Here is a 27212-nt window from a genome sequence, read left to right as displayed (position 1 = left end):
GAGAATATCCAAGCAGATTCCCATAGAATGCGGAACCCAGGGCAGTACTGAATCTCATGACCCATGAGATCAGGACCTGAGCCAAAATCGAGAGTGGGAGGCTCAACCAACTGAGCCACCCAGGCGCCCCAAATTCTATTCTTTTTTTAAACAAAGTTCATTTAACCAATGTGCATCTTACTGTTTCGTTCCCAAAATGTAAGAGTAAGTGTAAAGAGAAGTTCTGAACCAGTTTTAGAAATGTTACAACTGTACTTAGATCACTTCCCTTTTTTAAATTTATCTTTAAAATGAAGTTTGAAAACGCTGCATATTCAATTTAATTATAATAATTTCCCTACAAAATAAGGTATGTATTGATCCTCTTCCTAAGCGGAGAACTTCAGGCCAGATTTTAAAAACCAACTAAAGTGTCAGTATACCTTTTTTAAAAATAGGCTTCATTTTTTTTAGGCAGTTTTAAGTTCACAGCAAAAGTGAGTGGAAAGTATACAGTTCCTGTTTACTCCCTACCTTCTACACATGCACAGCCTCCCTACCAGCAGCATCTGGCACCAGAGTGCTACATTTGTTATCATGTGTAAACCTACATTGACATCATTATTGTCACCAAAAAGTGCATGGTTTACATTACGTGTAAATAATTTTGTACATTCTGTGGGGTTTTAAAAAATGTATAATAACAAGCATCCACCATTATAGTATCATAATATGACGCTACAGTTTCACTTTCTAAAAATCCTCTGTGTTCCGCCTATTCATATTTTCCTTCCTCCTGCTAACCCTTGGCAACCACTGTCTTTTTACTGTCTCCATAGTTTTGCCTTTTCAAGAATGTTATCCTAGAATATATAGTTTTTTACATTGGCATCTTCCTCTTAGTAATATGGTTTTAAGATTCTTAAATGTCTTTTCATGACTTGATAGCTCATTTCTTTTTGTTGCCAAATAATATTCTGTTATATGGACATAACATAGTCTATTCTCTCATTCACTGCTGAAGGACATCTTGGTTGCCTCCCAAATATTGGCAGTTACGAATAAAGTTACGATAATTTTGGTAGCACATATATCACAGACTGTAGAATTGTCATGTTGTCATACAACCAAATATAATTAGTTATTAGGCTCACTTAACAAGATTTTATCAATTCTTACATAATGAATTTTGCTAGTTTTAGGCAGATCTCCAATTTGAAAGCAATTAATCTGTCTACAAAAGGTAAATTTCTATGTTTGAGATTTAACTTCTGTCTCCAGGTTGAAAAAATTTGGAGTTTTTGTTTGTTAGGAGAAAACTTCTTTTCAGATCTTTGAATGGACTTCAGTTATCAATAATACAAATATTTTTGCAGAGTGCGTTTAGGATTTTCTCTTGTTTTGCTGCCTCTAGAGAATAAGAATAGGTGTTTCCTATAGTTCAAAAATTCTTGCTTTTTTATCTTATTTTCTTCTATCTCCTGCAGTTTGCCAGCAAACTATTTTCTTGTAAACACAGCACATAACGTTATTTCTTTTCTTTTCCCAGAGAAAACTATCCAGCCTCTATGTCTGAATACCCGTACCTTTTCTCACTTTGGTGATAGCTAAGTGAAAAATTGGAGTGAAAATAATTTCAGAGGATACTTCCGTTGTTAGAAAATCAGTTTGCTATAATTTTTGAAACTCATTGTCCTTCCAGGGTTTTCATCATCACAAATACAGTGTATAGGATTTTTAGTGTCAAAGTTATGAAGATTGGTTTGGAAATAAGAACAAGACTTTTCCTCCACCTGTATTTAAAGTTGAAACTATATTTAAAAATTTTTTATTCCACCATAAGCTTTGATAAAAGTGACTTTACAAAGGTTACATGCAAATGTGGTTTTTTCCCATTAGTAATTTTCATTTTTGCTTCTCCCTAATTCTTGTTTCTTAAGATTATGAAAAAAAGTCTTTTTTTTTTTTTTTTTTTTTTTAAGATTTTACTCATTCATCCATTAGACACACAGAGAGAGGTAGAGACACAAGGCAGAGGGAGAAGCAGACTCCATGCAGGGAGCCCGACAGGGGACTCGATCCCAGGACCCTGGATCGTGCCCTCAACTGAAGGTAGACGCTCAACCACTGAGCCCCAGGTGCCCCAAGAAAAGTCTTTACTTGAGGTATAATAGTCCTTCAGCAGTTTTAGGAACTATTTCTAACTTAATATAAGTTAATTTTCCTTATATTAAAAAAAAAAGCCACAGGGATGAATGACAGAAAGAATACCCTAGTAAATAAGTCAGAAGGTTTCTGTGTCTGATAAAATAGCAAACTCTAAAGTTCAGCTATAGTCCATGTGAGTCATCAGGCAATATTAATAAGTAACTTCCTGCAGAAGAAAGCTAAGAAGGGATAAATACCACTTTTTGTAAACTATAGATATGGTCTCATTAAGGAATTACCTGTTAACTCTTGAAGTTTACTCAGTGTTAGATCTTAATTGAAGGATTTGACCTCAGTTTCTACAAATAATTTGTTCTGTCACAAAGACATACTAGATTTAGTAGTGTGTACTTACTAGCTTTAGTCAAATAAGGAACTGGAGCTTGAACTAACCAAAGTAACCAAATTTGAGGATGGTGATATCTGAGAGGTGTGTAAAATTGTGAAACAATCATTCAGATTCTTATGACCTATTTAAGAAAACTTTTAATCTCACCATGTGTCAACTTCAGCTAAATTTGACTCTATCATTTGATCCTATAAAATAAACCAGGGGAAATGTGATTTTTTTCTGAATTTTATTTACTTTCATTTAAGATAAAATTTGTCTAAGAGTAGAGTTCTCTTAATTGTGCCAGATTTATACAGTGGTATAACCAAAGTCAAGAGGTAGAACATTTTCAGTATTTCATCAAGTTTTCCTTCCTGCCTCACCTCACTGCAAGTCCCTACTGACCACAGATCTGCGTTGTCAGTATATTTTTGCATTTTCTAGAAAGTTATGTAACTGGAATCATACAATACATACCTTTTTTGTATGTCTCATTTCTTTTTGTTTTTTTGGTTTGTTTGTTTTTAAAGATTTTATATACTTAATCTGCCAGAGTGAGGCAGAGACACAGACAGAGGGAGAAGCAGGCTAGGCTCTCTTTGGGGAGCCCGATTTAGGACTGGATCCCAGGACCCCGGGATCACTCCCTGAGCTGAAGACGGATGCTTAACCACTGAGGACCCAGGAGTCCCTCACTTCTTTCACTTATGATACTTTTGAGATTCATTAGTGTTGTTACATGTATCTGTAGGTCATAAGTTTTAAATGCTGAATACTAGTTAATTGAATGGATATAACAAAATTCATTTATCCATTAATCAGCTGATGGCCATTTGAGCAGTTTTCAGATTTTGGCTATTATGAATTAAGCTGCTGTGACCATTTGTCTACAAATGTTACATGGACATATGTTTTCTCAAATGTAGGAGTGGGATTGTGCAATTATTGGTAAGTATGTATTTAACTCTAAGAAACTGTCAAACTGTTTTCCAAAATGGCTATATACTATTTTGTACTTCCACTAGCAGTATGTGAGATTTCCAGTTACTTTGTATTCTCTTCAGCACTCGGTATTTGGTATTTGTATTTCTAGTGCATAGGTAATAGCATCTCACTCTAGTTTTATTTTGCATTTTTCTAATGATTAATTATGTGGAGGATCTTTTCAGATGCTCATTTGCTATTCATGTATCTTCTTAGGTGAAATGTCTGTCAAATCTTTTATCCATTGTTTTTTAATCAGGTTGTTTCCCTTACTATTGATTACAAGAGTTCTATGTATATTCTGGGTACAAGTCCTTGACTGTATGGATTTAATAGTTATCCTAGTCTGAAGTTTGCATTCATTTTCTTTCAAAGAGCAAATGTTTCTAATTTTGATAAAGTTATGTTTCTCTTTTTTTTTTTTTTTCTTTTATGGTTCATGCTTTTTGTGTCCTAAGAAAATATGCCTAAATTAAGTCTCAAAGAATTTCTTATGTTTTCTTCTGGAAGCTTTAGTATGGGCTTGTACATTTAGGTCAGTGAACCATTTCAAGGTAATTTTTTGTGTACGCAAAAGATAAAGGTTAAGATCTACCTACTTTTTTTTTTTTCCTATGGATATCCAATTGTTGGAGCACCATTTGTTGAAAACAGTCAGCAGTGGTCAAGAGACCAGTCTTGCCCTATTCAATTACATTGGCACCTTTGTCAAAAATTAACTGAATATATATGTGTGGGTCTTTTTCTGGACTGTCTATTCTATTATGTTCTGTTGGTCTCTATCCATATAATACAAAACTGCAAATTTTTGTAGTCTTGAAGTTTCTTTCTCAACATCACTATTATTCTAGGTCTTTTGCATGTATTTCCATATACATTTTTAAATTGCCTTGTCAGTTTCTACGAAAAAAATATTTGTAGTGAGGTTGGGATTGGGATTGTTTTGAATATATGGGTTAGTCTAGTATTAGGAATTGACATCTTAATGATACTGAGTATTTTCATCCAAGAACATGGTATACCTCCATTTGTTACGGTCTTCTGTATTTCTCTCTCAACCATGTTAGTTTTCTGTGTCTTGCACAGAGACAAGTCTTGCACATAAGTCTTGCACAATAAGTCTTGCACATATTTTCTTAAATTATCTCTGAATATTTTATATTTTTAATATTGTCATATTGGTACTATCTTTAGTGTCAATATTTAGTTTCTTGTATCATAGAATAATTGTTTTGGGTATATTGATATTCTATTTTGCTAAATCCATTAATTCTAGTAGCTTTTAAGAAAATTCTTAGGATTTTCTTTTTTTTTTTTCCTTAAAGATTTTATTTACTTATTTACTTACTTATGAGAGACACAGAGAGAGGCAGAGACATAGGCAGAGGAGAGGGAGAAGGAGGCTTTCTGCTGGGAGCCCAATGCAGGACTTGATCCCAGGACCCTAGGATCATGCCCTGAGCTGAAGGGAGGTACTCAACCACTGAGCCACCCAGGTGTCCCTTCTTAGCATTTTCTATGTGGGGAGTCATGTTATCTATGAATAGAGATAATTCTACTTCTTCCTTTCAATTTCTTTCTTTTTCTTGCCTTAATCTGCTGATAAGCACCACCAGTGTTGAATATAGTAATGAGGACAGACATCTTTACCTTTTCTCCAAACCTAGGGAGTAGGCATTCACTTTTTCACCATTAAGTGTGATCTTAGCTGTAGGTTTTTCATAGCTATCCTTTATCAAGATGCCCTTCAAGGGGGCAGCCCAGGTAGCTAGCGGTTTAGCGCTGCCTTCAGTCCAGGCCATGATCCTGGAGACCTGGGATCGAGTCCCACATCAGGCTCCTTGTGGGGAGCCTGTTTCTCCCTCTGCCTGTGTCTCTGCCTCTCTCTCTGTCTGTGTCTCTCATGAGTAAATAAATAAAATCTTAAAAAAAAAATTAAAAATAAGATGCCCTTCAAGGGAAGTTTCTTTCTGGTTTCTGAGAATTTTTATCATGAAGGGATGCTGTACATTATCAAATGTTTTTTCTGCATCTATTGAGTTTACCACCTGATTTTTCTTTTTTAGTCTTGTTAATATGGTAAATTACATTGGTTGATTTTCAACTATTAAAGAGAAGTTTCTTCTCTTTCTGGTTTCTGAGAATTTTTATCATGAATGGATGTTGTACTTTATCAAATGTTTTTTCTGCATCTATTGAGATTACCACCTGATTTTTCTTTTTTTTAGTCTTGTTAATATGATAAATTACATTGATTGATTTTCAACTGTTAAACCAACCTTGCATTCAAGAAAGAGTTCCATTGACTCATGATGTTTTGTCCTTTGTATATGTTTCAATTCAATTTGCTGATATTCTAGTATTGTAGAATTTAGTACCTATGTTCATTAGAGTTATTGTTCAGGGTTTGTTTTGCTTTCTCCATTTCCTATAATGTCCTTGTCTAGTTTTGTTACTATGATAATGTGGGCTCATAAGATGAGTTGGGAAGTGTTTCTTTTCCTTGCGTTTTTAGAATTGATACAGAATTGGTGTTATTTCTTCCTTAAATATCTTTGAAACTGCTTTTTTTTTTTAAGTGATTAAATAGTGACTTAATAGTTAAGCTGTTACTTAACTAAAGGATCTTACCTTTTAGTGCTTGTACCTTGTACTGGAGGCTTCAGATAGAATATAGACTAGTGGAGATTATCAGGTCCTTAATACCTCAAAGGTTGCCAGCACTTTTTCTACATGATTTTATCCTTGGCAGAAATACTTTTCCCCTACCCAGTTGCCTAAAATAGCAAGATGACAAACCACAAACCAAATTGAATTTGCTTTTTTTTTTTAAAAAAAAAGATTTTATTTATTCATTCAGGAGAGACACAGTGAGAGAGAGAGAGAGGCAGAGACATGGGCGAGGGAGAAGTAGTTTCCATGCAAGGAGCTGGTCGTGGGACCTGATCCTGGGACCCTAGGACCATGCCCTGAGCCGAAGGCAGGTGCCAAACTGCCAAGCCAACCCAGGGATCCCGTGAATTTGCTTTAGATAGAACAATAACCCTTCCCCTATGCTTGAGTAGAACATAGTTTTCACTCACTTAAGCTATGAGATTTTACTTCTTGTAGTAGCTTTAAAAATATTGAGTGACCTATCTCTAAATCTATTCCCCAGCAGATCTGTGGACAATTTCTTGGTTTTGAACACATTGATTTTTTTTAGCACATTGATTTTAATGTACATATTCAATATAACGTTGCCCAAGGCTTGTCATCATTTTTTTTTAACATTTTATTTATTCATGAGAGACAGAGAGAAAGGCAGAGACACAGGCAGAGGGAGAAGCAGGCTCCCCATGGGAAGGCTGATGTGGGACTCAATCCCCAGACCCAGGATCACGCCCTGAGCCAAAGGCGGACCTTCAACCGGGAGCCACTCAGGTGTCCTGTCATTGTTCTTAATGAGAAACATAGGAAAGAGTTTTTAGAAACATCTTAATGTGATCTTTAATGTTTTGAGACATTTTAAAGACTAAAATATGCTGTTTTCATAAAAGTGCTTTTTTTCTCCTTTGTTGTAAAATATAAAGATTGACCATTGCACCCAAGCCCTTTCATTGCTAAATATTTTTTGGGAAGATATAATTACCAGTTTGTCTTGATTTTTCTAGTACCGTAAAGAATGGCTTTGAAATGTTTGAGTGCTATGTGTTAAGATAATTATCACGCATAATAATATTTAGTAAGAACAATACCTCTTGAACAATTGTTGCCCATGCTTTTATTTGTCTTTAGCTCAGCTTTATCATTGTGTGCTAGGTAACTACCAGGAGAGCATATAGAGCCCTTAAGTGTTATGGATGACCAGTGGCTCTGCATTTTACTGCTGTGCACCTTGTTAGCTAAACCTCCCTTTTTGGAGGGTTTTTATTTTTAGCTGTAATTTATTTTAACACTTACCAAGTGCTAGATGCTGTGCTAACTGTTTTATGTATTTGAGAGGCAGGTGTTAACTTCTTCAGTTACAGGCAAGAAAACTGAGGTTAAAGGAGAGTCAATTATTTGCCCATTGTCACACAAATAATTACTGTTTGTCTTGCTTCAAAGCCAGGTTTATTACATAGCATTTCAGCATATAAATGCAGTAAAGTGCAGTGGTCTAGAACATGATTTTGAAGATTCAGAATATGATTTCTGTCACTTACTAGTTATATATCTTTGTGTAGGTTACTGAACATCTTAATAATCATCATTTTCCTCTTTTGGAAAATGAGAATGATAATAATACATACCTAACAGGATTTTTGAGATTAAATGAGTTGGTCCATATAGTTTCTGGCACATGGTAAATGCCATAGAAGTTTTTTTTTTTTTTTTAAGTTATTGTCTTTGTTATATTCCTTAATCCCTCTCCTGACTTTTCTGAAGCCAAGCTTCCTGAGACTAAATAAGTTTGTTAGATAGATATTGTTAGATAGTACATAATGTTTCCAGCCTTTGGCTACTTAATAATGAACTTTTTAAAAAATATATGCACTCCCTTGTTCATTGTAGCATATTTATAAGTTATGGGATGAAAATAACCTACACACTGGAACATTATTCAGCCAAAAAAATAGAGGAAATCCTGCCATTTGTGACAACAAATGGATGGACCTTGAGGGTATTATGCTAAATGAAATAAGTCAGAGAAAGATTATGAGATGTCATTTATATGTAGAATCTTAACCCCAAATTTACAGATAAAGAGAACAGATTGATGTTTACCAAAGGTGGGAAGGAGGGGGTGAGCAAAGTGGGTGAAAGCGGTCAAAAAGTACAAACTTCCACTTATAAATATCCTGGGGATATAATTTACAGCATGGGCACTATAGTTAACAGTGCTCTATTGTATATTGGAAAGGTGCTAAAAGAGTAAATCTTAAAAGTTCTTATCCTACACACATAAAAATTTTAACTATGTGTCATGATGGATTTTAACCAAATTTATTATGGTAATCATTTCACAAGAAATAATCAAGTCATTATATTGTATACCTAAAACTAACATAATAAAAAATTCATAGTAGATTAGTGGATTTTAATGTAAGAGTGTGAAAAAGCTTGTTAGTGAATTGATGGCAGATTTAACATCACAGCTAACCTTTAAGAATGTATTACTTGTCAAGTTTTCGTGTAGTATCAGAGAATATCCACAATCATTGGGAAAAAAAACTATTAAAATACTTCCTTTTCCATCTGAAAAAAAAATACTGTGTAAATCTCATTTTGATACTAGTATGGGAAAAACTCTTCATCATTACTATTCCACAGTTTGACATATATAAAATTGCCTTAAAAATACTATTTATATAATTACAGCTAGTACCTGAGGAGAGTTAGAAATTAGGAGGGGAAAAATCCCGTTCCCCTTGTAACAAGATTTTCTGCATAATTTTTCTACTTGCTGACCTTGCCAGGGTTCTGTCTAGTATCCTCATTTTATTATTCAAAAGGAGGGGAAATCATCTGGGGTGGTGGTTGTACAACAACACTTTAGATATACTAAAAATCATTGAATTGTACATTTTAAATGGGTGAATTGTGTTATGTGTTAAAGATATTTCATTGAATCTATTTTAAAAGGTAGAAGGAAAAAAAATAAAAGATAGAAGGAGAAATGAAAAATCATTCAAAAGTATCTTTTTAACAGAGGTCCCTAAAGTGGATTTTTAAATTTTTCTGTGTATTTTTATTACTGAAATAAAAGCCTAATAAACTAAAAGTGAAAAATTAAATTAAAAAATATAAATTTACTTTTATATTACTATATGCATGTGTATATATGTATATATATATGTATATATATATATATATATTTATGTGGTTTAAACTTCAGATGTACATAAGGATATATAGTGCTAAATCTGTCTTCTATCTCTATCCCTCAGCCATAATTCCCTTCCCAGAAGACAGAAATGTTACCAGTTTCTGGAGAGATACTTCATGCATTTAAAAGCAAATAAGTAGGGCACCTGGGTGGCTGTCAATTAGTATGTGCCTGTGGCTCAGGTCATGATCCCAGGGTCCTGGAATTGAGCCCCACATCAGGCTCCCTGCTTTTCCCTCTCCTCTCTGCTCATGCTCTCTCTTACTATCTCTGTTGCTATCTGTTTCTCTCTCTCAAATAAATACAATCTTTAAATTTAAAAAAAAAGCAAATAAGTATAGGGGTGCCTGGGTGGCACAGTTGGTTGAGCATCCTCCTGTTGGTTTTGGTTCAGGTAGTTATCTCAGAATCATGGGGTCAAGCCCCACATTCAGCTCCACGCTCAATGTGGAGTCTCCTTGAGATTCTTTCTTTCTCCTTCTGCCCTTCCCACTCATGCTCACACTCTCTCAAATAAATCTAAAAAAAAATTAAAAAGCAAATAAGTTATATCCAGAGTCCTTTCTCCTTTTTGGCCAAATAGGTTGTATGCTATTTACACTATTCTATACTGAGCTTTTCTAACTTGGAAATTATTCCGTATCAGTACACAAAGAGTATAATCACTGGATTTGGGTTTTTTTGTTTGTTTTTTTAGTGATGTTATTCTTTTACTAGTACATAAAATAACGATCACCTTATGATCATTGTTGTCATAGATCTGATAAAGTGTGGTGTAAATACTGATGAACATCCTGCTTGGCTTGATCTCCCAATCAGTTGGAACTTTAACCATTGCTGTCTATCTTTGCCAGTAACTAGTACATTGTTAGATATTGTCATGTTTGCTAACATAAGAAGAGTGAAATAGTATTTCACTGCAGTTTTTTTTTTTTTTTTTTTACTTTTTATTGATCAACAAAATTAGTTTCAGGGCTCCTGAGTGGTCACATGTATGCCTCAGCTGAAGTCATTTGATCCCAGGGTCCTGGGATTGGACCCCATGTCTGGCTCCCTGCTTAGTGGGGAGCCTGCTTCTCCCTCTGCCCCTCCCCCTGCTCATGTTTTTTTTTTCCTCTCTCTCAAATAAATAAAATCTTAAAAAAAAACACATTAGTTTCATGTGTACAACATAATGATTCAAGATTCAAAATCTGTATATATTGTGAAATGATCACCACAGTAAGTCTAGTTAACATCTGTCACTACATAGCTACAAAATAATTTTTGCTTGTGCTGAAGACTTGTTAAGATTTACTCTCTTAGCATATTTCATCACTGTAGTTATAAATGCATTTTTCTGATTATTTAGGTTAAACATCACTTCATATTCATTGACCATTTATACTTTCTGTGAATTGCCTGTTTAAATCTGTTGCCAATTTTTTAGGGGCTGTCTTTTTCTGTTTTGTTTTTAGTTTAAAATTTTTGATAAATTGTATATATTTAAGATGTAAAATATGATTTTACACATTTTATGACTGTCAAAAAATGCATAGTATCCCATCTTCTACAATACTATAATTTTCAATCAACTGCTAACATTTAGCAAATCAGTAACTACTTTAAACTATTTGCTTTTGCTTGTATCCCACACACAGGCACTAACTACATACTTGTTCAATAAATTAAATAAAATTTAGATAAAGATTTTGATAAGATTCAGCTTGATAATAATAATCATATTCTTTTAAATATTTTTTATTTATTCATTTGAGAGAGAGGGAGAAAGAGCATAAGCAAGGTGAGAGGCATAGGGAGAGGGAGAAGCAGACTCCCTGCTGAGCAGGGAGTCCAATGTGGGGTTTGATCTCAGGACCTGGAGATCATGACCTGAGCTGAAGGCAGATGCTTAACCATCTGAGCTACCCAGGCACCCCCATATTCTTTTAAATACACATATTCTTTTATATGTGCAACATACTTAAAAAAATGTTTATGTACACTCCCTTTGACCGTGTAATTTATCTTATAGGAATTTATCCAATGAAATAGTTGCTTATGTCTAGAATGATAAATGTGCAGGAATATTTATTACAGCATATTCTATTTTAGCAAAAGATTATAAATAACCTAAGTCTCTATCAGTAGAAGACTAGTTAGGTAAGTTTTAATATATCATATTATGGAGTACTGTTTATAAAAGAATAAGGCAAATCTGTATGTTTCAAGTAGAATGGGGAAGGGAATGTGTTGTAAAGTATAGAAGAGAGGTGACTGATTTTATTTTTAAGTACCAATTTTTAAAACATATACCATGTCATAGGCTTATCAGTAATAATGTGCACTGGCTAGATTCAACTCAAGTATTACCAATTTGTTTTGTGTGCTCTTTGATTCCAATCAGAGTCACCATGGAAATTTTTTTTTTTAAGATTTTATTTATTTATTCATGAGAGATAGAGGGAGAGAGAGAGAGGCAGAGACACAGGCAGAAGGAGAAGCACGCTCTGTGCAGGGAGCTCGATGTGGGACTCGATCCCAGGTCTCCAGGATCAGGCCCTGGGCTGAAGGCGGCACTAAACTGCTGAGCCAACTGGGCTGCCCAAATTTTGTTTTTTTAATAGAACTTCGAAATTCAGTTCTAAGAGAGTTGCCTGGGTGGCTCAGTTAAGTGCCCAACTCTTGGTTTCAGCTCAGGTCATGATCCCAGGGTTGTGAGTTTGAGCCCCACATCAGGCTCTGTGGTCAGCAGGGAATCTGCTGGAGGTTCTCGCTCTCCCTCTCCCTATGCCTCTCTCCCTGCTCTCTTTCTCTCTCTCTCTCCCTCAAATAAATAAATAAAATATTTTTAAAAATAAAATAAAATTCAGCTCTAAGAGAAAGTACATAAGCATAAACTAAAAACTAAGAACAGAGGAAAGAGAACAAATTTGCCCTACTAGATATTAAATGGTTAGAGTAAGTAAATAAGATCATATTGTACAGAACAGAATTCATTAATACATCCTTGTATATCGGGAAATTTAGCTTTAAATAAAGGAAGTGTTTAAAATCTCTAAGGAAATGGTGTTTTCCATTGGTTGTTTGTTTGCAAACGAAAAAATCAAAATAGGTGTCAACATCACACCAGAAACAAACATTAATTTCCATATGGAATAAAGAGCTGGGCAGCCCCGGTGGCACAGCGGTTTAGCGCCGCCTGCAGCCTGGGGTGTGATCCTGGGGACCGTGGATCGAGTCCCATATCGGGCTCCTTGCATGGAGCCTGTTTCTGCCTGTGCCTCTGTCCCCATCTCTCTCTGTGTCTCTATGAATAAATAAATAAAATCTTAAAAAAAGAATAAAAAAAATAAAGAGCTAGTTATATATACTTTAAAAAAAGATTTATTTTAGAGAGAGAAAGAGTGCAAGTGGAGGGTATGCAGAGGGAGAGGGAGAGAGAATCTCAAGCAGATCCCCCACTTAGTGGGGCTGGACACAGGGCTTGATCTGAGATCATGAACTGAGCCAAAATCAAGCATTGATGTGCAACTGACTGAGCGATCCAGGCCCCCCCCCCTTTACTTTTTAATGTTGGATAAAAGTTACTGTTATATTACTGTTAACAAGAAAATAGTGAATATTTTTGTTATTTTGCAGTAGGAAGCTTTTCCTATGTAATACATAAAATCGAAAAGATAAAATTAGGTGGAATTAACTGTGTAAAATTTTTAAGATATGTCCAGTAAAAGACACTAACAAAATTCACACAGAAAGATATTTGCAATAATAGCAAAGGATTAGTGTCAATGATATATCAAAAGAATAATTACATGTTATTATGAAAACAATAAATAATCAATAGAACAATTTACAAAGGCTATCAGTATATAATATACAGAAGATTTAATATAAATGACCAGTAAATATACAAAAAGATTTGCAGCCTCTTGGAAAATTAAATAAGAATAATCAACTGCAAATTAACAGCATTTTTGTTTGGTTTGCCCGTTAGATCAGCAGACCTTAGAAGATTGAGGGATACTGCTGGTTTAAAATAGCAAAATAAAATTTTTCTTTACTTCTGGTTATCATAGCCAAGCAGAAATAAGAGAAATATAAGAAAAACTGTTTTGATGAAGCAGTAACTAGAACCTTAAAACACAGACTAAATTAAATAAGAATTCTGAGTCAAATGAGAAAATGGTGGGCACTGAGACATGCTTCCTCCATTCTGGAGAAAGAAATAAGTTTGTCTGAAAGTATCTTAGTTATGAATAGTTCATACACTATTTTTGGTTTAAGAATAACACCTCTAGGGGTGCCTGGGTGTCTCAGTCGGTTGAGTGTCTGACTCTTGGTTTTGGCTAGGGTCCTGAGATCCAGCCCTAGGTCAAACTCAGCACAGAGTCTGCTTGAGATTCTCTTTTCCTCTCCCTCTGCTTCTCACCCCACTTGCACTCTCTGTCTCTCAAATAAATAAATCTTAGAAAAAGTTTGAAAGGGATTAAGCAACAAGAATAATGGGAATATTCCTGTATAAATAAAATTTAACATGGAGAAACTACATACCCGTAAGTCATTCCCCAGTTTTTTATTCCCTCAGGTCCTGGCAGGCCCTGACTGACTTTCTGTCTCTATAGATTTATCTAGAGACAAATTTCTAGTCATTTCATAAAATAGGCTCATACACTCTATGAACTTTTGTGTCTACCTTTCATTTACTTAGCATAATGTTTCCAAGGTTGTGAAAAGATTACCTGTTATGATGTCAGTACTTCATTTCTTTTAAATAATGAATGATTTTCCAATATCTAGATATACTGTACTTTATCTGTTAATCAGTTGATGGATGTTTGGAGAATTTCCCCTTTTTTGACTATTATGCATAATGCTGCTGTGAACATTCATGTACAAGTTTTTGCGTGGACAAATTCTCTTAGAATATACCTAGGACTGAAATTGTGAGTTCTGTGATAATTCTGTGTTTAACATTTTGAAGAACTGCCAAACTGTTTTCCATTTGACAAACCCACAAATATATGAGGGATCCTGTTCCTTCAAATTATCACCAATGCTTGTGATTATTCATCTGTTTAATTATAACCATCCTAGTGGTCGTCAAGTGGTATCTTGTAGTTTTAATTTGAATTTCTTTAATGACCAATGATGTTGACCATCTTTGCATGTGCTTTTTGGCCATTTGTATATTTTTTTCGAGGAATGTCTAGTCAAATCTTTCATTTTTTAATTGAGTTTTTATTTTTTAATGTTGAATTGTGTAAGACTTCTTTATGTATTCTAGGTAAAAGTGCCTTGTCAGATACAGGTTTCACATTCTTATTGGTGCCTTTTGATGCACACAAGATTTTAATTTTGATAATATCCATTTTTTTGTTGTTGCTTTTGGCTAAGAAACCAGTGCCCAGCTCAAAGTTACATAGAGTTATGTCTATGTTTTCTTTTGAGAGCGTTATAATTTCTTACATTTAGGTCTCTGATCAATTTTGAGTTAATTTTTGTGTATGATGTAAGGTGGGAATCCAACATCCGTTTTTTCTGCGCTTGAATATCTAGTTGTTCCAGTACTGTTTGTTGAAAAGACTGTTCTTCTCCTATTAAATTTTCTTGTCAACTTTGTCAAATATTAGTTGGCCATAAATGAATGTATGGGTTTATTTCTCGACTCTTAGTTCTGTTCTACTGATCTGTATGTCTGTCTTAATGACAGTATCACATGGTGTTGATTATATAATTTGATAGTAAGTTTTGAAACTGGGAAGTATGAATCCTCCAACTTTGTCCTTCTTTTTCCTAAGATTGTTTTGGCTATCCTGGGTCCCTTACATTTCCATAGGAAATTTAAGATCACTATATTAATTTCTGCAAAAAAAAAAAAAAAAAGCTAGCTGCAATTTGAATATGAACTACATTGAATCTGTAGATCAGTTTGGGGAGTATTATCATTTTAATGATATTAAGTCCTTCAATCCATGAATATGAAATGTCTTTCCATTTATTTAGATATTCTTAAATTTTTTCAACAGTTTTTTGTAGTTTTTGTTTTACAGGTTTTGCATTGTTTTTGTTAGATTTATTCTTAAATATTTCATTCTTTTTGATGCAATTGTAAGTGGAATTACTTTTTGAATTTTTTATTCATTGCTAGTGGATAGAAATAAAATTTAATTTTGTATGTTTATTTTGTATTCTGTAATCTTGGTGAACACATTTATTAGTTCTAATAGTTTTGTGTTTGTGTGCATTCACATAGTTTCCTTCAGATTTTTTAATATCCAAGATCATGTCATCTGCCAACAGGTTGTTTTATTTCTCCTTCCCCAATCTGAATGCTTTTTAATTTCTTTATCTTGTCTTATTGTTCTTCTGGCTGGAACCTCCAGTGCTATATTGAATATAAATAGTAAGAGCAAACATCCCTGTGTTGTTCCTGATCTTAGTGGCAGAGCTTTCAGTCTTTAACCACTAAGTATGATGTCAACTGTGGATTTTTCATAGATGTCCTCTATCAAGGTAAGAAAGTTTACTTCTATTCCTAGTTTGTTCAGTGTTCTATATCACAAAAGGATGTTGGGTTTTGTCAAATTCTTTTCCTGTGTCTTAAAATTATCCCATGGATTTTGTCATTTACTAATATGGTGTTTTATACTGCTTGATTTTTATGTATTCAGTAAACCTAGCTTTCCTGAGGTAAATCCCATTTGGTCATGGTGTATAATCTTTTTTATATGTTGTTGGAACCAGTTTGCTAGTTATTTTGTTGATAATATTTACATTTGTACTCATAAGGGATATTGATCTATAGTTTTCTTGCAGTATCTTAGTCTGGTTTTATCCTTACAGAATGAATTGAGAAGTGTTTCCTCCTTCTTTGAGTTTGTGAAGGATTAGCATGCATGTGTGTGTGTGTGTGTGTGTGTGTGTGTGTGTGTGTGAATTCTTTTTGAAATACTTGGTAGAATTTACCAGTGTAGTCATATGACTTTGTGGGGAGATTTTGACTAATTCAGTATCTTTACTTGCTGTAGATCTGTTCAGATATTGTTTTTTTTAATCAAATTCAGTAGGTTATTCTAAGAATCTGTCCCTTTCATGTAGGTTATATATAATTTGGCATATAGTTGTTCGTAGAATTCTGTTTTTATTTCTGTAAGGTCAGTAGGAATGCCCTCTCTTTCATTCCTGATTTTAGTTCTGAGTCTTCACTCATTTGAGTCTTCTCTCATTTTGCTTGTCAACCTATCTAAAAGTTTCTAAATTTTGTTGGCCTATTTCAAAGAATCAATTTATTATCTTGTTGATTTTTTCTATTATATTTCTATTTTCTGCTTCATTTATTTTTCCTTTATGTGATTTTATTTCCTTCATCTTCTTATATTGGATTTAGTTTGCTCTTTTTCCAGTTTTTTTAAGGTGCAAGCCTCGAGTATTAATTTGAGGTATTTTTTCTTTTTTTCAGTAGAGACATTTACAACAAATTTCTCTCTGAGTACTTCTTTAGCTTCATCTCATATGTTTTGGAATGTTGTATGTATATGTATTTTAATAATCTCAAAGTATTTTATAATATCCCTCATAATTTCTTCCCTGACTCATTGGTTAGGACTCTGTTAATTTCCACATATTTGTGAATTTTCCAGTTTTTTCCTGTTACTGATTTATAATTCATTCTGCTGTGTTTGTAGAGCATACTTCATATGACTTAAAAATTATTGAGACTTGTTTTGTGGACTAACATCTATCTATCCTGTAAAATGTTCCATGTACACTTGAGAAGAATGTGTATTCTACTCTTGTTGAGTAGAATGTCTTTTAGCTGTTAGGTCTAGTTGGTTTATGATGTTCACATCTTCTGTTTCCTTTTTCACCTTCTGTCTGGTTGTTTTATCTATTATTCAAAGTGGAATATTGAAGTCTCCAGCTGTTGTTGTTTAATGTCTATTTCTTGGAACGCATGGGTGGCTCAGCAGTTGAGCATCTACCTTGCCTCTGGAAATCCGAGATTAAGTCCCACATTGGGCTCCTGCATGGAAGCCTGCTTCTCCTCCCTTTGCCTATGTCTCTGTGTCTCCCATGAATAAATAAATAGAATCTTTTAAAAAATTGTCTATTTCTCCTTTCAATTTTGTCAATTTTTGCCTCATATATTTTGGGGCTCTTTTTTATATTTATATATTTAGTTTTATCTTCCTCATGAATTAACCTAACCCTCTTGTCTCCTTACAAATTTTGTTTTTAAGTCTATTTTAGCCAAACTTTCATTGGCTATGTTTACATGGTATAGCTTTTGTCATACTTCTACTTTCAGCCTATTTGTGTCTTTGAATCTAAAATATATCTCTTACAGACCACGTACAGTTGGATCATGTTTTTTATCCATTCTGCCAGTCCCTGTTTTCTTGCTGGAGTGTTTAATCCATTTAAATTTAGTATAATTATGATGAGGTAGGATTTATATCTGTCTTTTTGTGTTGTGTCTGTTTTGTTCCCTTATTGCTTAATTACTTCATTCTTTTGTTAAATATTTTCTAGTGTACCAGTTTAAATCTCTTGCCATTTCTTTTACTATGTGTTTTTAAGTTATTATCTTAATGGTTGCCCTGAGGATTACCATTAACTTATAATTATATAATTATAAATATATTTATAATTATATAATTATAAATTATATAATTTATAACAAGCTAGTGTAAACTAATAGTAACTCAATAATATAAAAAAACTTGACTCCTTTATGGCTTCATTCTCTCTCCCCCTGCTTTGTGCCATTATTGTCGTACAAATTACATGTTATACATTGTTTGCCCATCAACTTAGGTTTATAATTATTACATTATCCAGTTTTAAATCAAATAGGGTAAAAGGAGTTATAAACAAAAAAATACATTTATATTGTTTTTTATGTTTATTATGTCATTGCTTTTACTGGCACTCTTTATCCTTCATGTGTATTTGAATTACTATTTAGTGTCCTTTCATATCAGCTGAAGGAATTCTTAGTTTTTCTTTTGTAGGACAAGTCTGCAGACATCAGATTCTATCCAGTTTTGTTCATCTGGCAATGCCTCAATGTCTGTTTCATTTTGGAAGAATAGTTTTGCTGGATATAGAGTTTTTGTTTGACATTCTTTCTTTCTCCCCTAGGACTTTGAATATATTATTTTATTGCTTTCTGAGTTCTGACAGTTTCTAACGAGAAATCAGCTATTAATTTTATTGAGTATTCCTTATACATAATGAGTCACTTTTCTCTTGCTGCTTTCAATTTTTCTCTTAGTCTTTGATTTTCAACAATTTATGTTTCTAGGTATGGATCTCTGAGTTTACCCTTCTTAAATACTACTGAGCTTCTTCTAGGTTAATGTTTTCTTACCAGTTTGGGAATTATTTGGCCATTATTTTTTTATAATCTTTCTTCACTTTTCTGTTTCTCATAATAGGTCATCTCAGTCCACCTGTCTTTAGATTTACTGATATTTCTTCTGCTAGTCCACTTATGATGTTGAAACTTTTTAGTGAATTTTTCATTTCACTCTTTGTACTTTTCAACTCCAGAATTTCTATTTGATTCTTTATTGTAATTCATATCTCTTTATTGATAATCTGTTTGATGAGACATTTTTCTCAGACTTTCCTTTAGTTCTTTAGACATGTTTTCTTTACTTCTTTGAATATTTTTAAAATAGCTGATTTAAATTTTTGTCTAGTAAGTCCAACATCTGGATTTCTTCAAAGACGCTTATTGACGGCTTCTTTTATTATGTTTGTGTTATTCTTTCTTATTTCCTTGCATGGTTTATAAATTTTGTTTTGTTTTTCAAACCTGGGCACTTTTTAAATAATATAATGCGGAAATCTGGAAATCAGATTCCTCGCCACACCCTTTGTTGTGGTTGCTGTTTGATATTGTTGCTCTTTCTTTTTTAATGACTTTCCTGAACTAATCCTGTAGTCAGTATTCTTTATGGTGTGTGGCTACTGAAGTTTCTTGTTATCTTAGTTATCAGCTAATTATTGGACAGAGATTTCCTTAAATGCCAGGAGCCAATAAATTTGCCAGCTTTTGAAGGGGCTTTGAATGTGCTTTGAGGCATGCCTTTAATACTCAGGTAGGTACTTCATAATTCTGCCTCTGCTTTCACTTTCTCTTTACATCATGCTTCACTTAGCCAGAGGTGAGACCTTAGGGCTTTCACAGCTCTTTCCTGTGCATGCACATTACTGTGATCATGCATGTAGACCTAATCATGTACACAGCACTATACATATGCCTGGTCTTTTAGATTTCCTAAAAATATGTTAGAGCTTGTCAAAGTTACTCATAGACCTCTCATTCCTCAGCTTTTTAAATATTTTGGTCAGTTCCTTGTTTGCCTCAAATGTCATTGTTACCTCAATTAATATTAATGCAGTGTTAAATGATTGTCACTGATTGTTTTCAACAAACCACCTCCTTTCATTCTTTCCTTCTTGAGAAAAGGTTATTTACATGAATGAGGTCTGAATCAGGTCAAATAAGGGCAAGCCTTACAAAAGGGAGTTTCCAGGGCATTGCCAAATAGGTCAAATAATGATAGTTCTCTTTGAATGGTGTTTTGGGGAAAACCTCCAGTGACTACTTGGCCACTCCTGGTTTTCACTGTGATTGCAAGAATATTGGTTTTCTTTTTTTTATTTTTTATTTTAATTTATTTTATGATAGTCACAGAGAGAGAGAGAGGCAGAGACACAGGCAGAGGGAGAAGCAGGCTCCATGCACTGGGAGCCTGATGTGGGACTCGATCCTGGGTCTCCAGGATTGCGCCCTGGGCCAAAGGCAGGCGCCAAACCGCTGCGCCACCCAGGGATCCCAGAATATTGGTTTTCAAGTCTACTGTGATGATGGGAATAAGTGTAGGTCTGGTTAAAAAGTCATACAACTGGCCTTACTAAAATTTAGCTTTTTATCTTGAATAAGGACTCCTTGGATTGTTGCAAACCTTTGGTTAAGTTCCAGAGTTCTGGAAAAGTTGATTGACAATTTTGTCAGTATTTTTATAGTAGAGCCTCTTTTGCTGTTGTTGCTTTTATAGAGGACTTGCTTTTCAGAGGTCCTTACTTGGCCATTCCCACTGACATCACTATAGTTTAACAGAGTTTGAAGGAAAGACTCTTCCCCTCCAAGTTATTTCCCTTGTAGTGTTGTTCTCAAAAAATAAACATAGAAGACAAACATAAGCATACAAGGACTGGGAGTACAACACCAATAAACCTGTAGTGATAAAAACTTCTTAATGGAGAAATCTTACCAACCAAAAATTAAATTGAAAACATAGAATTTAGGACTTAACTGGAAAGGGACAGTTATTTTATTTTAGGAAGCATGAAAATAATGGTCACATGTGCACACATATGTCAAAAGCCATTGAAATATATATATATTTAAGAGCAGTGTCCTTTAGGTAAGATATATTTCAGTTAAAAACGAAAAAAATGTACTGTAGGGTAAATCTTGAATTCGTTTGAATCTAGAACTATGAATAAACAACTATGGGAATTATGAATCCAGAACAGAACATAAACATTGACTATGCAAAAATATCTTCCAAATATCAGGAGCTAGTGTATAGGCCAGGGAGAAATACGGGGAAAATATAGTATCTGTGTATGTATTTGTTATCTATTGCTGAATAAGAAATAACATTAGGTCTTAACAACTTGGAACCTAAATCTCAGTTTCTGTGAGTCAGGAATCCAAAAGCAGCTTAGACAGGTCATTCTGGTTTGGGGTGTCTTAGGAGGTTGTAGTCGCTAGGAGACTTAACTAAAACTAGAGGACTCATGTCCAAGATGCCTCACTTGTATGGTTCTCAGTAGAATGCCTCGGTTACTTGCCATATGAGCTTCTCCACAGGTCAGGTTGAGTGGGCTCACAGCATGACACCTAGCTTCCCTTAGAACCAACCATCAGAGCAGGACAGAAGCTGTATGTTGTTCATAACCTAATATCAGAAGTCACAGACTGTCGTTTCTGCCATATTCTGTGGTGCACAAACCAGCCATCAAGCAGGGTTGAAGGAGATGACAAAGAGGGTCATTAAGGGTCATCTTAGAGCCTGGCCACCACTACTTGCTAATTTCCTCAGCTTTTTAAGCCAGGAGCCATTACATATTGCCCAGAAGTTAGAAAGTAATGCTTCCAACCTCCTGATGTTTTTGTAAAATCCTTTTCCTTGCTTTAATGTATTCCTTTAGGTACCTTACTTGCCTTTAAAAAGCATTTACTAAACCTGAGTACATCTTTTATTTCCACTCTACTTTATTAAAAAATTTTTTTCTCCATCCAAATCAAATTGGATTTTATATTTTAAAATTCTGCATATAGTATGTCATACAGTATGCATATGTCCACCTTTAGCAATTATTTCTGCCTACCCAGGGTCTACATATGCTTGGAATGATCTTGTCATGAGTGTGGTTATTTCTAAGTAGTAAGAATTTGGATATATGTGTGTTTTTATTAGCTTTCCTCTTAATTTTTTCTTTCCTCTGAATTGCTTATAATTCTTTTTTAATAATGAGCATGCATTACAAAAAGTCAGACTTTCAAAATAAGTTTTTTAGTATTCAGTAATCATGAGAATGTATAGAGACAGTCTCATCACTATTGGTTAGAATATAATATTTGGTACAACCTTTTTTGGGGGCAATCTGGTATTTGTCACAAACTTCAGTGCCCGTATGCTTTGAATAAAAAATTCCATTCTTGTGAATCAGTCCTAAAATAACCATTCATATATACAGAGATATACATGGAGTGCTTATTGCATCATCATTTATAATAGTAAACCATTAGCAACAACTGGAATGTTTAATAATAGGTAAATATGTAAATGGATTTTGGTGTAGAATACTATATCATCATTAGAATGATGAAGATTCATTATGTACTGCATAAAAAATTCCAATTATGTGAGAAACATTGTTATGTATAGAATAACTCCAAATATGTGTTTAAAAAAACTTAGATGTATATGTATGTTTATGTTCGTGTCTTAAGTGTGCAGGAAACAATCAGGAAGGATTCACACCAAATAAAACTCTAGGATAGGAAATAAGGGAAAAGTTGGGATGGAGGATGGATTTTTTTTCTGCATGTTTATGAATTATTTCTATGGAGAATGTGTTTTAACTTAAAATTTTGCGATATAACTAGTTGCACTGTAAAAGGTAAATTGTAGAGATGACTGCAGTTCTCAAGTAGAAAACTGCTGAAGAATCACATTTTACTTTTTCAATTGTGAAATGATCCTGTAATTAAAAAGGATCTGATCATGAAGATTTTGTCTTTGTTTATCTTAGATGGCTTGTTCTTTTATCAGATTTATTTCAGTTGTGTAGACAAAAGAGGCTGAGATTCCAAACATCAGGAATGAGGATTGGAGAGAACATAAAGAGAATTTTAAGAAGGGATTGGATATGGTAATCATGTGAGGATTGGAGGAAAGAGTAGAGTGGAAGGTAGAATTGAGATGGGGGACACGGGAAGAAGAGCAGATTTAAAGGAAGATGATATTAATTAAATTAATGATATTGGAGACTGGGAAAAATCTCAAGAAGCCATCTCGCAGAAGGTTTGAAAGAACAGTCTGGTGCTCTGGAAGTCATTGGCATTTAGAATTTTAAAATCATGACTTGATAGTTGTGATGACCAAAGGAAGAGTGTATAGAATGAGAGAAGATTCTTAGAGATGGAACCCTGGGGACACTAACATGTAAGGAGCTAGCAAAGCAGCCCCTGAAGCTGACTGAAAAGTTACACTGGATGGTTGTATCTAACATTTCAAGGGTGAAGATGATGTGATTGATTGGTCAGTAGTGACACATTGCACAGGAAGTGGAAAACATTTAAAATTTTAGTATTAGGGATTTGTGCCAGAATGGGTTGTAGTAGAGAGCCCTCTAGTGGAAGGGAGCATGGCATTTGAGGAACTGGAAGGAGCATGATGAAACTAAAGCTCAGAAAAGAATGTAAATGAGAATGATATTTTTCGTCTTTTGAATGCAGTGTGACCAATCACTTTCTTATTGGAAAGAAATTAATGGGGAGTTAGTTTTAGTATCTCAGTGTAAGAGAGTTATGAAAATTATATGTGAATTTTTCTTCTTCCCTGTGAAAGGTGGAGAAGAGGTTTTGAAGAGCTAAAACGTGGAGAATGACTTTTTTCTTTTTTCATCGGGGGGGGGGGGGGGGGGGCGGGTAGTGAGGGAATTTTTCTCCCAAGGAGAAGTACCAAAGCAGACAGAAAAGAAAAGCAAGTCCTTTTGACACCTAGATCAACTAAAGTTCCAAAGGCTTGAACTAGCTACAGAAGGATGAGTGTTAAAGGAACCTTATCAGCAAGCTGCTAATTTAGAAAAATCACTCCAAAGTGTGTTGTTGTACATATTTAGTTTTTATAGTGACTCTTCTGGAAAAAACTACTTTATTACTTTATTTTCTGTATATACTATATGAAAATTAATACTAAATTTACAGGGAAGACATTCTTTATTTCCTCCTCACACAAAAGACTAGATAGGAAGATATTCTTTATTACATTTTTTTCCATTTGTTTTATCAGGTTGGTTACGTATGGAGAAAGTTGTGGAACAACCTATGTTAATAGTTAACATTGCTTACCTCAGGAGATTGGCAAGAGAAGGCTGAAAGTAACTTCTTTTGGCACATATCTGTTGTTTAACTTCATTACAGTGTTTTTAAAACAACCAATAAAGCATGTAGTGTTTATAGGGAAGGGCTAAAAATAAAATAAATTAATACTTCTTTGTAGGAAGATTAAGAAAATAATATAAAGGTATGCAATGTAGAAAGAATCTGCCACTCCAAATTCCTATTTTGTATCTTTGGCTATGTAAAAATATATTTATAAAACTGTATACTTTTTCATTTGTATCATGGTCATCTACATATTGATACATACCAACTGAATTTTTTAAACACTGCATAGAATTTTGAAAACTTTTTGGGGAAACTTTTTTTTGATTGAAATATATATAAAGTGTCCAAGTTTAATTACTTTTACAAAGTAAAGACATGTATAATTACCATCAAGATCAGAATCACTAATGATGCTGGGGCACCTGAGTAGCTCATTAGGTTGGGCATTTGCCTTCAGTTCAGGTCATGATCCTGGGGGTCCTGGGATGGAGCCCCTCATCCGCTGTCAGGCTCCCTGCTCAGCGGGAGTCTGCCTCTCCCTCAGCTCTTCCCCCTGTTCTTGTGTGTATGCTCTCTCTCTCAAATAAACAAATAAATACTTTTTTAAAAATAAAAGACCAGTTAACAATGCCAATCACTACATAACCCTTTTTCATAACACCTCCCAGTTAATTATAATTAACCCCTTTCCCATTAATATAGATAAGTTTTATTTATTTTTTTAACTGTATATAAATTGAGTAATATGGTTGTGGGTGGCTTTTTTATGTGTATGTCTGACCTTTTATTTGGCCTTTATTATTTTTGTGAAAATTTTTTACATGGTTTCATGTAGCAGTCAGTGGTTTATCCTTTTTCTATTTGGTATGGTAGTCTTTAGTAGAATGCATAAATCATGATTTTTATGTATTCTGTTGATAGATGTTTGAGTTGTTTCTGATTGGGGATTATTATGAGTAATGCTCACATAAGCCTGTATGTGTACAAGATGTATATGCCTTGTGCCCATGTTTCTGTTGAGTATGTACAAATTTCTGTGCTGTATCAAGGAAAGAAATTGCTAGGTCATACAGTATGCATATTTTCACCTTTAGTAGATACTGCCCAGGTGTTTCTCAAAGTGGCCCTGACATCTAACTTTTGTCAGCAATGTGACAGTTTCATAGACTCTATGTCCTTGCCAACACTTGGTATTGATGGCTTTTTGTTTATTTGATTTGTTTTTGTGTTAGTTTGGTTTTAATGGCTGTCTTAGAACATTTTAAAAGTCTGCCCAGTATTTTATTATGGGAATGGACCATAATTTAACTCTTTTTGATGAGCTTTCGCCCTCTTCCTCTACTACAGCACAGCCAGACCTGGACAGCTCCAATATCCAGTGGGCTCTGTGACTTGTGTGCAGAAGATTCAATACTAAAAGTTTCTGAATCTCTGTATATTCTTTTTTTTTCTTAAGAGATTTTTCTCATATTTCCTATTTTTGAGTAGTATGGTACCAATATGAAGAATCCATATAAAATAGTTTCATTTTATGACATGAAAACCATGTTTTATTTTATGGTGGTAAATGATTGTTTTTTTTCACCCTTGTTTAAAAGTAAGGTCAAAAGGGATGCCTGGGTGTCTCAGTGGTTGAGCGTCTGCCTTCGATTCAGGACATGATCCCAGAGTCCTGGAATCAAGTCCTGCATCAGGCTCCCTGTGAGGAGCCTGCTTCTCCCTCTATGTCTCTGCATCTCTCTCTGTGTCTCTCATGAATAAATAAATAAAATCTTAAAAAAAAAAAAAGTAAAGTAAAAAGTAGTATAAAGTTTGAAACTAGACTCTCGGTGAAAGCATTGCTAAATGGCTAATTTAATTATATGGAATAATTTGCATTCTCTTAGAACAAGCATACAGTGCTAGCTGCTAACACTTGCATCTCATTGAATTGTAGTCCACTGGAAAACTACTGTGTGAATTACTTGAGAATGTTATCACCTAGGTTTTGGAAAACTGACTTTCATCCTTTGAAAGTGAAAGTTATTTCCAGTCAGAGAAACTTGCTTGAAAAACTCCAACCTTTCTTTTAACAATTCTCCTCTCCTCAATTTCCTCAAATTTTCTTGTAACATAGGTTTTTAAGGTATGAAACTCTGGGGGCTTGCTTTTAATGAATTCAGTGTGATCACCAGCCCTCTTCTTTCTTCTCATGTTAGGAGGTGTGTTATTTCATGATAACCATTCTTCCTGTTGTGCATTATATAGCTTTAAATGAGTGTTGGCACAGGTGGCATTCAGTACCATCCAGTTACCATAAGTAATTCCTTGGGAGAATTTAGATACTGTTAACCCTCTATGATAGCTGAATAGTCTTTTGCAAAGTACCTCGGGTATGTAAGACAGTTTTATTTTCCCTATTACTCTTTGCTTTTGCCAGTTGTATGTTGAATTATTCATTTTTTTCTATAGCTATAATGACCAGAAGAAGCATGTGATTCTCATACTAGTAAGTTTTAGTCATGGTTTTTTACTTTCACATGTGGAGGTTTTTCACATTTCTAATTAATTGCTGTCAAGAACTTCTTAGAGGTAGCTGAAAACTACTGCTTTATATTCTGTTCAGTTTTTTTTTTTTTAATAAGTCTGTGTCTTAGAAGAATGTCTTTACCTCTTGAGATTTCTTAATAGGTCGTATTGTAGCATAACTCTAAAATTCTTCCAGTTCTTTGTTACCTGTAGTAATAGTAAGGAGTCTGAAAATGCCTACATGAATTAACAAATAAGCTAGAAGCCTTATTGAAGAGGCTATTTTCAATGACCTCTCCTTTCTCAGTCCCTAAATCTTTTTTCTCAGTATTGATAATGAATAGCTAAACTTGCTGGCTTGATTTTTTTTTCCTTCTTCTTGTATCTGGTAAAAGTTCTAATATTCTAATATTCTCAACCAGGATTGGGCTTCAGGTAGTAGTAGGAATACAAATCTAATCAGCTTCCAACATACAACTAGTAAGAATCTCTTTATCTCACATGAACTTAGCTTATAGATTAATTTTAGAGACCACTTTCAAGTCTTGTTTAATAAAATGCTTTGCTTTGTAGATCATTTCTGAATATATTCTAGCCAGTGCAGTCATTTACAAAAAAGTTCAATATTAGAGAGTTTGCTCATGGTGCTTTGTTATATAGAGTGACTC

The 27212-nt window shown here is 34.1% G+C and overlaps 1 protein-coding gene across 21 annotated transcripts in view; it reads left to right on the top strand.

Moving 5' to 3' along the window:
• HMBOX1 (homeobox containing 1) overlaps positions 1-27212 on the top strand; it is a 191277-nt gene that overhangs the window by 99469 nt on the left and 64596 nt on the right. The gene's annotated exons all lie outside the window — the stretch shown is intronic.

The sequence above is a fragment of the Canis lupus genome, chromosome 24 (assembly GCF_048164855.1).
Source record: "Canis lupus baileyi chromosome 24, mCanLup2.hap1, whole genome shotgun sequence".
NCBI lineage: Eukaryota > Metazoa > Chordata > Mammalia > Carnivora > Canidae > Canis > Canis lupus.
The sequence above is the reverse complement of the archived record's forward strand: the minus strand, read 5'-3'. Positions and strand labels throughout refer to the sequence as shown.